Raw genomic sequence first — 15,717 nt, 5'->3', positions numbered from 1 at the left:
GGGCTCTAGAGAGTGATCTATTTCCTTGCTTTATAGCTTTTAGAGGACTCCTGCATTTCTTGGTTTATGGCCCCTTTCTCCATCTTTAGGCCAGCAGTGTAGCATCTTCAATTCTCCTCCCTCTCTGCTTATAACTCCTGCTTCCATCATCACTGCTCCTTCCTTGACTCGGACCCCTCTGCTTCCCTCTTGTAAGGGCTCTTGTCATCACATCAGGCTTACTCAGATAATCCAGGATAATTTTCCCATCTCAAGATCCTTAATATAATCAAATCTACAAAACTCCTTTTGCCATGTAAAATAACCTATTTGCAGGGATTGGGATGTGAACATCTTTGGAGGAGTTATTATTCTGTCTACCACAAACCAATGCTGTTGGACCCAATCACAGCCTCATCCCTCCAAGAGGCTGTTTTTTGAATGGTTCAGAATTTTCTGCTGCAGATTGCATGGCCTCGCTTCAAAACCCTAAGGGTCTCTGCTATGACTCTCTTATAGGAGTTTGCCAGAGTCTCCATTAGCATCCTCAAATGCCCAGATACCTCTAGTACCATGACCTCTGCCAGATATAACCCAAGTGACAGGGCTGCTAATCCAGTGCCCTAAACCTGCTGCAGAACCGCTCCTTGCTCTGGGATCCAGTTAAAACTAACATTCTTAACAACATCTGATACACAGGTCAGAGCTCTATCCCTAAGGGAGATGATAAAAATTAGCTATATCATCTTGGGACCAGCTGCATCCCAAGTGGAAATATGCTGCCTCAAACCCTGAAGGGGGGACCAAGCTTCATAGTTCTTTATTAATGATAGGAAATGCAAGGCACAATAACTTGTTTTCATTTTGGAGCGGATGTCCCAGCATCCCCAAGACCATGGGACCCCTAAAAACATCACCGATATAGTAGGTCCCTTAATCTTTGCAAGGTTTATTTCCCATCCCCTGGAGTTCATGTGTTTTACCACGGCATTCACAGTACTTCGTGGTCACCGAGTCCACTTAATATGATGCCATCAACTTAGTGGATAGAGGTGATGTTCTCTAGCAAGAACCCTCAAATTAATAGGCTCAGACTGTGCTGTCATGAGGCATGGTGAGGTTTTCTACAGATAGAAAAGCCTGGTTCCAAAAGGTCATCTGAGGACATGGAGTTATGCTATGTCCAGGTACTCAACCACTCAGTGATTAAAAAGTATATTATGAAAACATAGTGTGCTGTGGACATGTGAGGTCTACTGGAGACGGAGAAGCTGGGTTCCAAAAAGTCATCTAAGGACATGGAGTTGGGCTATACCCCAGGTACACATCTGCTGAGTAATAATATTATACAATGAGAACATGGAGTGCTTTTTTCATTGTTAGATAAAAGTCCATAACATTGTGGCATAATTTGTAACAGTACACACGTACTTTCCTGTTGATAAAACTTAGTCCGGGCTTTTAAAAGTTTTCTCCCCATCTCTTCCCTGAAAACCTCTGCTAGTGACACGTAAAGATAGTTGATTTGTTTCAGGAAAGATAAAATTAGCAACTCTATCCTGAATAGTGTTACCTAGGTTTTCTTCTAGCATCAACAGGCAACCTACAGAATGGGAGAAAATTTTTGCAATCTGCTCATCTGACAAAGGGCTAATATCCAGAACCTACAAAGAACTCAAACAAATTTACAAGAAAAAAACAAACAACCCCATCAAAAAGTGGGCAAAGGATATGAATAGACATTTCTCAAAAGAAGACATGCATGCAGCCAACAAACACATGAAAAAATGCTCGTCATCACTGGCCATCAGAGAAATGCAAATCACAACCACAATGAGATACCATCTCACACCAGTTAGAATGGCAATCATTAAAAAGTCAGGAAACAACAGGTGCTGGAGAGAATGTGGAGAAATAGGAACACTTTTACACTGTTAGTGGGATTGTAAACTAGTTCAACCATTATGGAAAACAGTATGGTGATTCCTCAAGGATCTAGAACTAGAAATACCATATGACCCAACCATGCCATTACTGGGTATATACCCAAAGGATTATAAATCATGCTGCTACAAAGACATATGCACACGTATGTTTATTGCGGCACTATTCACAATAGCAAAGACTTGGAATCAACCCAAATGTCCATCAGTGACAGACTGGATTAAGAAAATGTGGCACATATACACCATGGAATACTATGCAACCATAAAAAAGGATGAGTTTGTGTCCTTTGTAGGGACATGGATGCAGCTGGAAACCATCATTCTCAGCAAACTATCACAAGAACAGAAAACCAAACACTGCATGTTCTCACTCATAGGTGGGAACTGAACAATGAGATCACTTGGACTCGGGAAGGCGAACATCACACACCGGGGTCTCTCATGGGGACGGGGGAGGGGGGAGGAATTGCATTGGGAGTTATACCTGATGTAAATGACGAGTTGATGGGTGCTGACGAGTTGATGGGTGCAGCACACCGACATGGCACAAGTATACATATGTAACAAACTTGCACGTTGTGCACATGTACCCTAGAACTTAAAGTATAAAAAAAAAAAAAAATTAGCAACTCTTATTGGGAACCCATAACATCTCTAGAATCCTGATTCTCTTAAAACTTCTTGCATCTTTTTCTGTAATAATTTTTATTATAATTACAATTAGTAGAGATCCTTCAAATTGTCTTAAACTCTCATAACACACATACCTGTGGTTGTATTAAACAGTTACAGTAAAGGTACCACATTCAGCAAAGCAGCTACTCTTGGAGCTTCTTGGGTAAGCTTGTGGCAGTCTACTCACTGTATCTGCCATGGTTTGTCCAGTTTGTGAAGAAGCCAAACTAGTGAATTAAATGGGGATATGATAAGAATCAACATCCATGAATTTCTTCCATTATCCTTGATATGTAATAACGTTTTTGATTAACTATCTTAATGAGGCTGGAAGGTTTGAGGAACTACCACTAGGCCTTTTCTACTACAATAGCTCTTCCTCTACAGGTCAATAAATCAATGTGATAGTACTGCCAATTGCTAAGTATATCAATTTCAATGATATATTTCAGAACAGAAGAAATCATTACTAGGTGGGTCCATGGATGCCACTGACCCACTGTGAGGCCAATATGGGTCAGGACTCCCCTTGTTCTTCCTCTAACAGATGTTGGGCCCCTGGATATCAGTGTCAGCTCAGAACCTTTATCCAAAGCCCTTGAAAGAGTTGAGTATTCCCCTTTTCCCATTATTCAGTGTCCTGAATAAATGGCCATAGGGCCATTTGGGGAAGGACTAGGGGAATCATTACTGCATAAACTTTGCAAGAGGAAAATTTGCAGAGACCATCTTAATGGACATGTAGACCCCCAGTCAGTAGATGAGGAGAGAAAACTGGCTCATATCTGAAAACTGGATAAGAGATTGTGGTGTCAGCCTTCTGCTCATCATTTTTGCTGCCTTCAAATTATATTTTAAGTAATACTTCTGCCATTTATCTTACTTATAGGAATACATGATGACCATTATCAGCCATCTCCAAAGATCCCTGCAGGTTCACCTCTCCTCCTACTATTCTGATCCTGCTGCCCCTTACAGCAATTATGCCCACCTTCTTCTGATGATTAGATGATCCCCCCCGGCTTTTGTTAATCCAGGATCCTACCATCTCCATTGCTAGCAGGATCCCAGTTCAGTAACAGCCTCTTCTACTATCAGCCCTGTCCTACACAGGATGGACACCACAAAACTCATTATTAATACTGCTACTCCCTCACTAGGACGTTCCTTATTGTCTTGGAAAATAAAGTGTCCTCTGCATCCTCCCAAGGAACAGTCAGCTGGTGGGTTTTCCAGTCTCATAGTAGATCTATGCCAGCATGCTTACTTCTCTGAGTCTTCTAATCCCTTCCTCTGTATTCTGCATGGTCATTCTTGTATCACAGCTTTATTTAATGTGACCCATCATTTTTTTTCAAGCTTCCAAGTGCCATAACTGCTGTTTAAACCATCTTCCAGGACCCTTACCAAAGTGTTAAATCTTATGTCACAGAAGAGTGTTTCTTATTCAGCTTTATATTTTGTCACCCCTTGATCCAGCACCCTTAGGATCCACATTCTTGTGGTTTCTACTGGTACACATAAGTCAGCTCCTTTGGTGTATAATTCATCACCTCCTTTCAAAAGCCTAGCATATGTCCATTGTAGATCTCACCTTAGTTACGGGTCAGGTAGCCAGAAAAGGAAACACAGGCAGATCCTGTTTCCTTCCTACGAGGAAGACCTGCATTGTCTCGTGAGGCCCCAGTGTCTTCAAAATGGAGGGGGTAGCGGCTGTATCTTCCACAAGGTGCAATGAGCCATTTCCGCAGGCTTGGAAGGTTCTGGAGAATCTGGGCAATTATCAGGCTCAAGGGAAAATACTTAGAAGTTCCCTTTCCAGAGCTCCATCTCTATGGGGACCCTAACTCTAGTATTGCGAATTCAGAAAGCTTTGAAACTCTGTCCCTCTTAAAACTAAATCTAGTGTGTCTAGTCTTCAGGTATGTCTGCCCTCCAGCTACAGAAGATGAGGGTCTCTTTATGTTCCTCCTAAAAGGTCCACTCACTCTTACAGTTTGCTTTAGATTGTTGACTGATGCCCAGAGCCTATTTTCCCTTATCAATGACCATCCCCTGCCACAGCCCTCCTAATTGCTAGTTCTCCTATGCTACAGTCAGTGCATCCCCTCCTACCTGTATCCTGTCCAAATTGCAACAGGATAGGTGAATGCCTTAGAAATTACACTGCTAGAACATGCCAAAGCTCAGCGTTGGGATTACTCAACAGACAGATGGCAGTGAGGTTCCTAGCCTGCTATTAGGTCCCTGCTATCAGGCTAGGAATCTCACTGCCATCTGTCTGGTGAGTAATCCTATCCTTAGAATCAGCTTCGTAGGACCATTCTGGTACCCAATGTCTTAGGCTGGGTTTCATAGAAGCAGATCCTAAGATAAGGATTTGTATGCATCTATTAATAATATTTTTGAAGGAATAATCTTCTCCTTGCTCAGCTCTTTCCTCTTTTCCTATCCTAGAGGAAAGAGCTGAGCAAGGACGTTGTCTCAGGTAAAAATCTAGGCTTAGCCTGATCCACTGTTAGGGTGGAAGGGACAGGGTTTGGGGCATAAACTTCAGTGTCTAATTGCACCCCTTTGAGGCAAAGAAGCCAGCTTTTGACCTTCACGTCTGTGGGGCATTGACTGTGGGCCATCTGGCAAGGGAGTTGCACAGAGTAACCTCTTGAGGAAAGATGGCATATCAGCAGAGGGCAGTTCTCAGGAGAGGGGCGGTAGGCTGTCAAGTGGCAACTGGAAGGTGCACTAGCCCAGGAGAGGAAGCATTCCAGCTCCCTTCCTTGATTTATTTTCCTCCAGAGAGCTTATCAGTTTCTTACATGTCACAGAATTGGTTTAAAATCATGTCTCCCCCTACTGAAATATAAGCTCCATGAGGACAGGGTTTATTGTCTGTTTTTAATCACTGCTAGATCTCCAGTGCCCAGAAGACTGCCTGGCACACAGTCATCTCTGAAGAAATATTTTGAATGAATAGGTTTTTGATATTACTGTCTGATCATCTGACATGTCAAACATATAAATCTCTTTTGAATCAACAAAACCATCATTCTCTACTCTGGGCTTTCATCAGAGTACTTTACTCTCAAATTGGCAACTACCATTTTCCTATCAAAAGTAAGGTTGAGAATGCCCAAGAGACTAACTATGCTTTCTTCCAAGTCTCCAAATTCTGTCTTCATCACCACATATTGGCGGAAAATAATCCAAGAGACATAAATTAAAATAGATGCCAGAAAATACCACTATTGAGTTATAATTTTACAATGCTTGGGCCTCAGCTGTTACCCTTTGACTCTGCAAGACAAACTCTCCTATGAAGAAATTCTTCCACAAAACTCCACATGGTGAAAGTCTATATTATTTTTAATGCAGGAAACTGTAACATGGTGAAGAGTGCTCTAAATCTGGCTTCATAGATATGAAGTATTATTCTAGCCTGTGCATAACTGCAGAAGTCAACTTATCTCTCATTCTATGTGATCCTGGATCACTATGCCTGTGATCTTGGGTCCCTGTGCCTTTAAACTTCCTGTTTAAAGTGAAATAATATGCCTAAGGAAAAGCTGTCACAAACCCATCTACTGCATTAGAAAATTTTTCCATGGAGAATTTGTTTCCATTCAATTTTTTTTTTTTTTTTTTTGAGACAGGGTCTCATTCTGTTGCCTAAGTTGAAATGCAGTGGTGTGATCACAGCTCACTATAACCTCTACCTCCCCAGGTTCAGGTGATCCTCCTACCTCAGTCTCCCGAGTTGCTGGGACTATGGTCACATGCCACCATACCCAGCTAATTTTTGTATTTTTTTTTCTTTGTAAAGAAGGGTTTTGCCATGTTGCTCAGGTTGGTCTTGAACTCCTGGGCTCAAGAAATCTGCCTGCCTTGATCTCTCAAAGTGCTGGGATTATAGCCGTGAGCCACTGCACCTGGCTGCATTCAATTCTTTTCTTTCTTTCTTTTTTTTTTTTTAAGAAATCCCCTTAACTCTCCTACTAAAATTCCATCTCTTAACACAGTACACTGTCTGTCTCTAGGGATTCCATTCTGTCCCTTATCTATATTAGAACCCATCCTCCATATGGGTGAAGAGAGGAGTACTCACTCCAAGTGAGAGAGGTGAAGTGTGGGGCCAGCATTCACATTGCCCCCAAATGTTCAGAAACCTGACTGTGGCACCTGATCCAGGTTTGCCTCTTCCACTTCCTTCAGCAGCTCACTCTACTTAAAAATAACCCTCTTCTCATCCCCAATTCAGAAATCAACTTCTTTTGTGTTTTCTTTTCTAAGACTTAGAAAGGATTTCTAGAAATTCATTATAACATTGGTATAATTGCACATTTCTTTCAAATTTTGATCAAGACAAAATTTTTATTTTTGCTACATATTGCTATGGTGAGTCTCTCACTGAGCTAAGCCAATTGTATGACTTATTACAGAGCAGGATATCATCTTCTACTGAGAGATAAAATGCTTAGAAAACATCAAACTGAAGCAAAAGAAAGATTATGCACTTACTGGACATATAGTAGCTTTGCTTCATGAGTATATAAGAGAGAGGGGTCATGGTACTGAACAGTTCTTCTAAAAATTGGCACAATGATAAAGGACAACCGGGTAGATAGTTCAAAAACTATTATGCCACAAAATTCTAATGTCAGAACCTATTCTGTGCTCCTCATATATTTACCCAAAGATGAAGCCATAAGTCAAATGACAATCTGCTTTAACCAGCTCATTCTTAACTAGGAACAAACAAACAAGGATCACTAGATATTTGAGGAGAGTCTACAACTTGAAAGAAAAAGACTGTCAAACAAGCAAATCAGAAACACTGACACTGGAGAAAACAGAAATAGTTCTAATTATACTCTAATAAATTTGGAAAGATATTGCATCCTCATCAAACAAGATAGAGTATTCTTAGAAAAACGACATAATAAAAAAAAGAGCTAATGAAAATTCAAAGCAATCGCCAAGATAGATATTCAAAAGGACTGTTGAACAAAACACTAGTGAGTAAAATACAACTAGATAGATAGATAGATAGATAGATAGATAGATAGATAGATAGAGATACATACATACATACATACATATATACATACATACATAGACAGACAGATGACAACACAGCCAGACTAAGGGGAGGATTATGCCAGGAATGCATGACTGGTTCAACTTTCAAGAATCAATGTCATTCCCTATATCAAGAAAACAGGGAGAAAATCATATAATAATCTCAGTAGGTTGGGGGAAGCATGTGATAAAATTCAATATCCATTCATGATTTTTTTTAATGAACAAGCTAGGAATTAAATTTGAATTCACAGCAACTAGGAGTTAAAAGAAACTTCCAAAAAAGGATAAGGGGCATCTACAAAAAGCCTATAGCTGATAAAACACTTGATGGTGAAAGACTGAATACTTTCTCTCTAAGAAGAGGAGCAGGTAAGGATGTCCACTTTTACCATTCCTATTAAAATTTTACAGGAGCTATCATATAAGACAGAAAATAACACAGCTGGCTAGGATGTGGAGAAATTGAAGCTCTAATGTACTGCTGGTGGGAATGTAAAATAATGTAGCTGCTTCAGAAAACAGTTTGGCAGTTCCTCAAAAAATAAACATAGAGTTACTATATGACTCAGCAAATTCACCCTAGGTATATACCAAGATAAATGAAAACATATGTCCATACAAAACTCTATGCACAACCATTTATAGCAGTATTATTTATAATATCCAAAAATTAGAAAAAAACAAATGTCAAGACACTGATGAATGGAGAAATAAAATGTAGTATACCTATGCAACAAAATAATAATGGCAATAAAAAGTATTGAAGTGTTGATACATGCTACAACATAAATAAACCTTTAAAATATTATGCTAAGTGAAAGAACTCAGCCACATATTATATTATTCAAATTATGTGAAATATCCAGAAAAAGCAAACTGTAGAGATAGAAGGTAGATCGCTAGTTGACTAGTACAGGGTGTAGGAGGTTGCAGGGGAAATGGGAAGTGAGGGCTAATGGGTATAGGGTTTCTTTAAGAGTGATGAAAATGTTCTAAAATGGATTATGGTAATAGTTGCACAACTCTGTGAATATACTAAAAACCACTGAATGGATAAATCATACAGTATATGAATTCTCTCAATAAAGCTATTACACATACTTTTTAATGTACTGGTGCTCCCAGCTAGTGAAATAAAGCAAGAAAGGAAATTACAAGCATACAGGTTGAAAAATTAAACTTCTCTATTTGCAAATGACATAATTGTCTATGTAAAAGATCTCAAAGAATTTACAAAAAGGTACTACATCTAATAAGTAAATTTAGCAAGGTCATAGGATACAAGGTCAATTTTTTTTTAAATCAAGCATATATCTACATACTAGAAATGAACAATTAGAAATTGAAATTTTAAAAAGTATCATTTGAAATAGCACCAAAAATTGAAATACTTAAATAAAATTCAACAAAATATGCATTAAGATCTATATCCTGAAAACTATAAAAACTGATCAAATAAATCAAAGATAAATTAAAGATCATTCATCATGATCAAGTGGGATTTATCTCAGGGATGCAAGGATGGTTCAATATATGCAAGTCAATCAATGGGATTATATCATATCATCAATAGAATTGAAATGATCGACCATATGATCATTTCAATTGATGCTGAGAAAGTATTCAATACAGTTCAACAATGTGTCATGATAAAACAAAAAACAAAAAAAAACAACCACCTAAGTATAGAAGGAACATACCCCAACACAATAAAAGCAGAACCACAGGGTCTGCAACACAATATAATAGACCCACAGGTAGCATCTTACTAAATGAGGAAAAACTGAAAGTCCTTCTTTTAAGATCTGGAACACAACAAGGATGCCCACTTTCATAACTGTCATCCATGTAGTACTGGAAGTACTAGCTAGAACAGTCAGAAAAGAGAAAGAAAGAAAGGTCAACCAATTAAAACAGAAAACATCAAATTCTCCTTGTTTGCAGATTATATAATCTTATATTTGGAAAAACCTAAAGACTCCACCAAAAAACTATTAGAATTGATAAACAAATTCAGTAAAGTTGCAGGATACAATATTAACATACAAAAATCTGTAGCATTTCTATGTACCAACAGCATACAATCTGAAAAAGAAATCAAGAATGTAATACCATTTACAATAGCTACAAATAAAATAAAATACCTAGGAATAAACTTAGCCAAAGAAGCGAAAGATCTCTACAATGAAAACTATGAAACATTAATGAAAGAAATTGAAGAAGACACACAAAAAAATGGAAAGATATTCCATGCTTATGTATTAGAAGAATCAACACTGTTAAAATGTCTATATTACCCAAAGCATGCAAATTCTAGCAGAACGTTTTGTAGAAATTGACGAACCTAATTCCAAATTCATATGGAAAAGAAAAGGAACTGGAATAGTCAAAACTATTTGAAAAAGAAGAACAAAACTGGAGAACCGCATTACCTGAATCAAGAGTTAATATACAGCTACTACAACAATAAAAACAGGTTAATATTGGCAAAAGGATAGACACACAGATCAATGGAACAGAATAGAGAATCCAGTCATAGACACACACACACATGGCATTAACTGATTTTCTACCAAGGTGTCAAGGCAACCAAATGGAATATTTGTTTTTTTCAACAACTGGTGCTGGAACAAGTGGTCATCCACATGCAAAAAGTGAATCTTGACCTATACCTTGCATCATAGTAAAAAATCAACTCAAAACTTAAAACACAAATGTAAAATCTAAAGCTATAAAAACTTCTAAGAAAAAAATACATAAAAATATTTATAATGAGTTAGACAAAGATGTCTTAGATACACACAAAAAACACAAATCAAAAAAGAAACATTGATACAATGGAACAATGGATTAAACTGGGTGTGGTGGCTCACACCTGTAATCCCAGCACTTTGGGAGGCCGAGGTGGGTGGATCAATTGAGGTCAGGAGTTCGAGACCAGCCCGGCCAATATGGTGAAGCCCCATCTCTATTAAAAATACAAAAAAGTAGCCAGGCATGGTGGCACACACCTGTAATCCCAGCTACTCAGGAGGCTGAGGCAAAAGAACCATTTGAGCCCAGGAGGTGGAGGCTGCAGTGAGCTGAGATCGCGCCACTGCACTCCAGCCTGGGCAACAGAGTGAGATCCTGGAAAAAAAAATACAATGGATTAAACACTTCTGCTTTTTAAAGGTATTGACTTTAAAAAATTAAAAGCTAGCCACAGACTGGGAGAAAATGTTTGTAAAATACACACCTGATGAAACACTGATATCCAGAATGTATAAAGAACACTTAAATCTCAATAAAAAGAAAACAAACAAATTGATAAAAATTATAGGCAAAAGATTGAAGAACTATTTCAGCAAAGAGGATCTACAGATGGCTAATGAGCATATTAAGGAAATGCAAACTAAAACCACAATGAAATAATTACATACACCTACCAGGATGAAGAGGGGTGGGAATAACCCTCAGAAATGACCCCCTAAAGAAGGCAGCATCCTATAGTATATAGCATTAGACTCTAAGTCAAAAGTTCTGGGTTTCACCTCCAGCTACACCCATTGTGTACCACTGAGTCATGGACCCCTATCCATAGTTTCTTTATCAGCCCTGCAGAGATAATAACATTTGTCCTACTGATCTCCCAAGCTATTATGAAAGCTTCACAAGTAGTGAAATTCTGTACAAACTTAAAGAACCACTGATAAGAGAACTTCATGAAACTGTTTGGGAAAGTAGTACCATTCTAAAGGATATTTTGATAGCTTCACTACGTACAGTCATCCCTTGGCATCCACCAGGGATTGGTTCCCTGTACCACCACCAACCCCCACCACCCCCACAGATACCAAGTCTGCAGATGCTTAAGTCCCTTACATAAAATGTTGTAGTATAGTATTTGCAAATATCTATGTGATCTTCCCATATATTTTAAATCAACCCTAGATTACTTATAATACCTAACACAATGTAAATGTTATGTAAATAGTTGCTACACTATATTGTTTTTATCTGTGTTATTTTTATTATTATATTTGTATTTTTATTGTTTCCTTCTGAATATTTTTAAGCCACAGTTGGTTGACTTCATGGATGTGGAATCCTCAGATACCAAGGGTCAACTATACTTTATGCATATGATCCATGACTGAGAGATGCCTGCTTTCAAGCAGCTCACCATGCAAGGGGCAGACAAACCCTAAAAAGAATAAAGTGTTCTTAACAATAAGCAACCATTTAAATTAGCCACCCTGCCTACTTGGGGGAAAGAAGCTACTTTCCAACTCTGGGCATGAGTGTTAGATATTCTTCTGCCCCTCCAGATCTATTTCTAATCTTCTCCAACTTGCTCTGTGCCCCAGCAGGATGAACCACTTGAATTCCATCAGTGGGCTCCCTTGCCCTTTGGCTTCCAAATGTGTCTGTCAAAGGGGAGCCTGACAGGAAGGAGGAGGGAGGAGAAAGACAATGAAATCAGTACATGTGTCACACTGACTGTCTCCCTGCAGGGTCACAGTGGGCTGACTACATGCAGTGACTGAATGTCTCGACTCTTGGCAGATGGTCCTCCCCATGCAACCCTCTCTCTAGGTTCTGTTCTCTAAGAGTTGTAAAGGCATCCCATTGTTAACATCCCTAGAGTGCCACACTATCTCTTGTTGTTTCCCTATATCCTGTCTACACTTTTTACATTTTTTTTTTAATTAAACTCTTTTCACACCACTCGTCTGTTTCCTACAGATACACAGCCACCTTGTGTCTTATATCCTAGGGTGGATACCAAGGCTCTCATGCTAAAGGCAGCACGAAACATTCATTCATTAAACAGCTACTCACTGAGAGTTGCCTTTGTGTCAAGTCCTAGGGAAGACAGCAGTAAACAATATAAAAAAATATTCTTCCCTCTACTCTGCAGTGGGTGATTAGAGAAGGCTTTCTTGAGGAGACAACATGGAGGCAGAATCCAAGACAATGTGAAAGAGTCAGAAATATGAAGATGTCTAGAAAGAACTTTTTAGGGAGAGGGACTAAAGATGTAATGACTGAGGCAGAAACAATGACTGAGGGAGAAACAAGCTTGGCCTTATGGGGGATACACATAAATTCATGTGGCTGAAGCAGAGTGAATGAAAAGGAGACTGGTAGGAATGGTAGCAAACATGAGACTTTGTGGTCATGTTAAGGAGTGTGGATTTGATTCCAAGTGTTATGGGAAGCTCTTAGGGGAGGGCGTGGGAGAGCTTAGGTGTAGCATGATCTGATTTATATTTTAAAGATTTATTGGCCGCTGTGTGGGAGCAGACTGTAGAGCAAGAGTGGAAGCAAAGTTAAGACAGTGTTAAAATAGCTGAGATAAGAGAGGATGATGGCATGGATGAGACTGGTGACAATGGAATATGAGGAGAAGTGGTAATAGAAAGTAATCTAAATTTGTTTGTGGGTTGGATATAAAGTGATGGAGAAAAGGAACAAAGGATGCTACTAAAAAAGTTTGGTCTCAGTGACTCAGATGCCATTTACTAAGATGTGGAAAGCTTTCAGGTTGCAAGTTGTGGGATGGCATGGTTGTAGAGAAATGAGAATTGTGTGCGATGTGAAACCCAAATTGAGATGTTAGAGAGGCAAGGAGATATGAGCTTCGGTCTTAGAAAAGACATGAGAGTTCAGGAAACATCTGTGTGAGCTACCCACATATGGAAATGGATGAGAATCCCCTGAGAAACAATGTGGCTGGAGAAGATTAGGGGCAGGCCCTGAGCCAGAGGATCACCTGGGGTTTAAAGCTTGGGGAAAAGAGGGGCTAGAAAAGAAGTCTGAGAAGAAGCACTCATAAGAAAGAAAGATGATAATGATGCTCTAGCTTAGTGAAAGGACATTCAAGAAAAATCAACTGTGCTAAATGTTGCTGAAAAGTGAAATAAGTTAAAGCTTAAAATGAAGTCATTGAGGCCAGGCACAGTGGTTCAGACCTGTAATCCCAGCACTTTGGGAGACTGAGGCTGGTGGATCACATGAGGTAGGGGAGACCAGCCTGGCCAATATGGCAAAAACCCATCTCTACTAAAAATACAAAAATTAGCTGGACATGGTGGCACATGCCCATAATCCCAGCTACTCTGGAGGCTGAGGCAGGAGAATTGCTTGAGCCCAGGAGGCAGAGGTTGCAGTAAGCCAAGATCGGGCCATTGCACTCTAGCTTGGACGACAGAGCAAGACTCCGCCTAAAAAGAAAAAAAAAAAAAAAAAAGGTCATTGAGTTTGCCAACATGTAGGTTGTTGATGATTTTAGTGTTGAATGACAGAGACAAGTGTAAGTTGATGGGAAAATTGGAGGTTATGGAATGGAGACAGCCACTATTAGACAACTACTGGAAGGAGTTTTGGTGTAAGGGGGAGCAACTGGAGAAAAAGGTGGAGTCAAGAAAGAAGGATTATTAAGACAATAGAGTATATTTGTATACTGACGGGACTTATCTAGCCAGGAGAGAAATATTGATCTTGTAGGAAGGAGGGGAGCTTGTTGAAGGAACAAGGTTTTGAGAAGGTGAGAGGGAGTAGGTTCCACTCCATAAGTAGAGGACTTGCCCTTAGGTAGGGACTCCAATAGGAATTTTAAATTCCTGTTTCTAAATGCCACTGATATATAAGAATCCCTTGATATTTTTTTTGAAAGAAAAAAATAGATGTCCCACAGTAGATTAATTGATTCAGAATCTCTGGAAGTGGGATTTTGGCATCAGCATTTTTAAAAATTCTACATATAGCTCATGTTGATAATCACTGATGCATTGAAATGGAGTGAAGTCAGGTTGTATGAGTACAAATGCAGGTAGTCTGATCGACTTGGTGGTGGGAGGATGAGGCAGTTCTCCTCTGATTTCTTCTATTTTCTCAATGAAATAAGAAACAAAGTCAGAGCTGAGAGGGTGGTGTTGATTTGAAGAGAGAGAGTTAAGGCATGAAATAATTTTTAGAAGCAGGAAAGTAAATTTACTCACGAAATATAATAGAATTGCAAGGATTTGCAGAGGGCCCACTTGAGACTTGTGGGGAAAAATGTAATATGAGACTAAATTAGCACAGCTGTGTTTCTTCTCTAGCCACATCCATCCGGGTACAGAAGGAGTAGGTGGAGATGTTCTTTTGTGACATTTGAAGCAGTTGCCACCACTTGACTCCTGACTGAAGTTACAAAGTGGAGGCGGCTGCCTTTGGAAATTTCCTACCTCCTGCCTGCTTCCTCAAACTACTCCAGGCTGACCTAACCCTATCAGTATGATCTAAAAAGAGGAGCTAGTAAACCTAAATGGAATTCTAATTGGTAGAAGAGTTGAGGGAAAGGAAAGGAGATTTTAACAGTACCTTATTGAGCCATAATTTACATGAAGTATAAAATCTACAAATCTTATTGCTTAACAATTTTGCAATTTCTATACACCAGTATGTGATCACCGCTAAATCAAGATATAAAAACTTTTTTTTGAGAGAGAGAGAGATTAAGTCTCACTGTCACCTAGGCTGGAGTGCAGTGGCACGATCTTGGCTCACTACAACCTCTGCCTCCCGGGTTCAAGCAATTCTCATGCCTCAGCCTCCCGAATAGCTGGGATGACAGGCGTGCACCACCAGGCCAGGCTAGTTTTTGTATTTTTAGTAGAGATGAAGTTTTGCCATGTTGGCCAGGCTGGTCTCAAACTCCTGACCTCAAGTGATCTGCCTGCCTCAGCCCCACGACGTGCTGAGATTACAGCCATGGGCCACTGCACCTGGCCAATATATAAAAACTTTGATCTCATTCTATAGAGTTCTTCTCCTGACCCTATAAAGTCAGTATTCCGCTACAAAAGGTAAACAATATTGTGATTTCTGTGCCCACAGATTAATTGTGCTTGTTCTTTAACTTCGTGTCAATGGCACCATACAATATGAACTCTTGTGTCTGACTTATTCTGCATAAGGTTTTTGAGAGTAATCTACATTATTTCATGCATCAGTAGTTTGTCCTTTTGTTACTACTGAGAACTGCATTGTATAAATAGACCACAGTTGT

The sequence above is a fragment of the Macaca nemestrina genome, chromosome 6 (genome assembly GCF_043159975.1).
Source record: "Macaca nemestrina isolate mMacNem1 chromosome 6, mMacNem.hap1, whole genome shotgun sequence".
In the NCBI taxonomy this organism is placed as follows: Eukaryota; Metazoa; Chordata; class Mammalia; order Primates; family Cercopithecidae; genus Macaca; species Macaca nemestrina.
Note: the sequence above shows the minus strand (reverse complement) of the source record.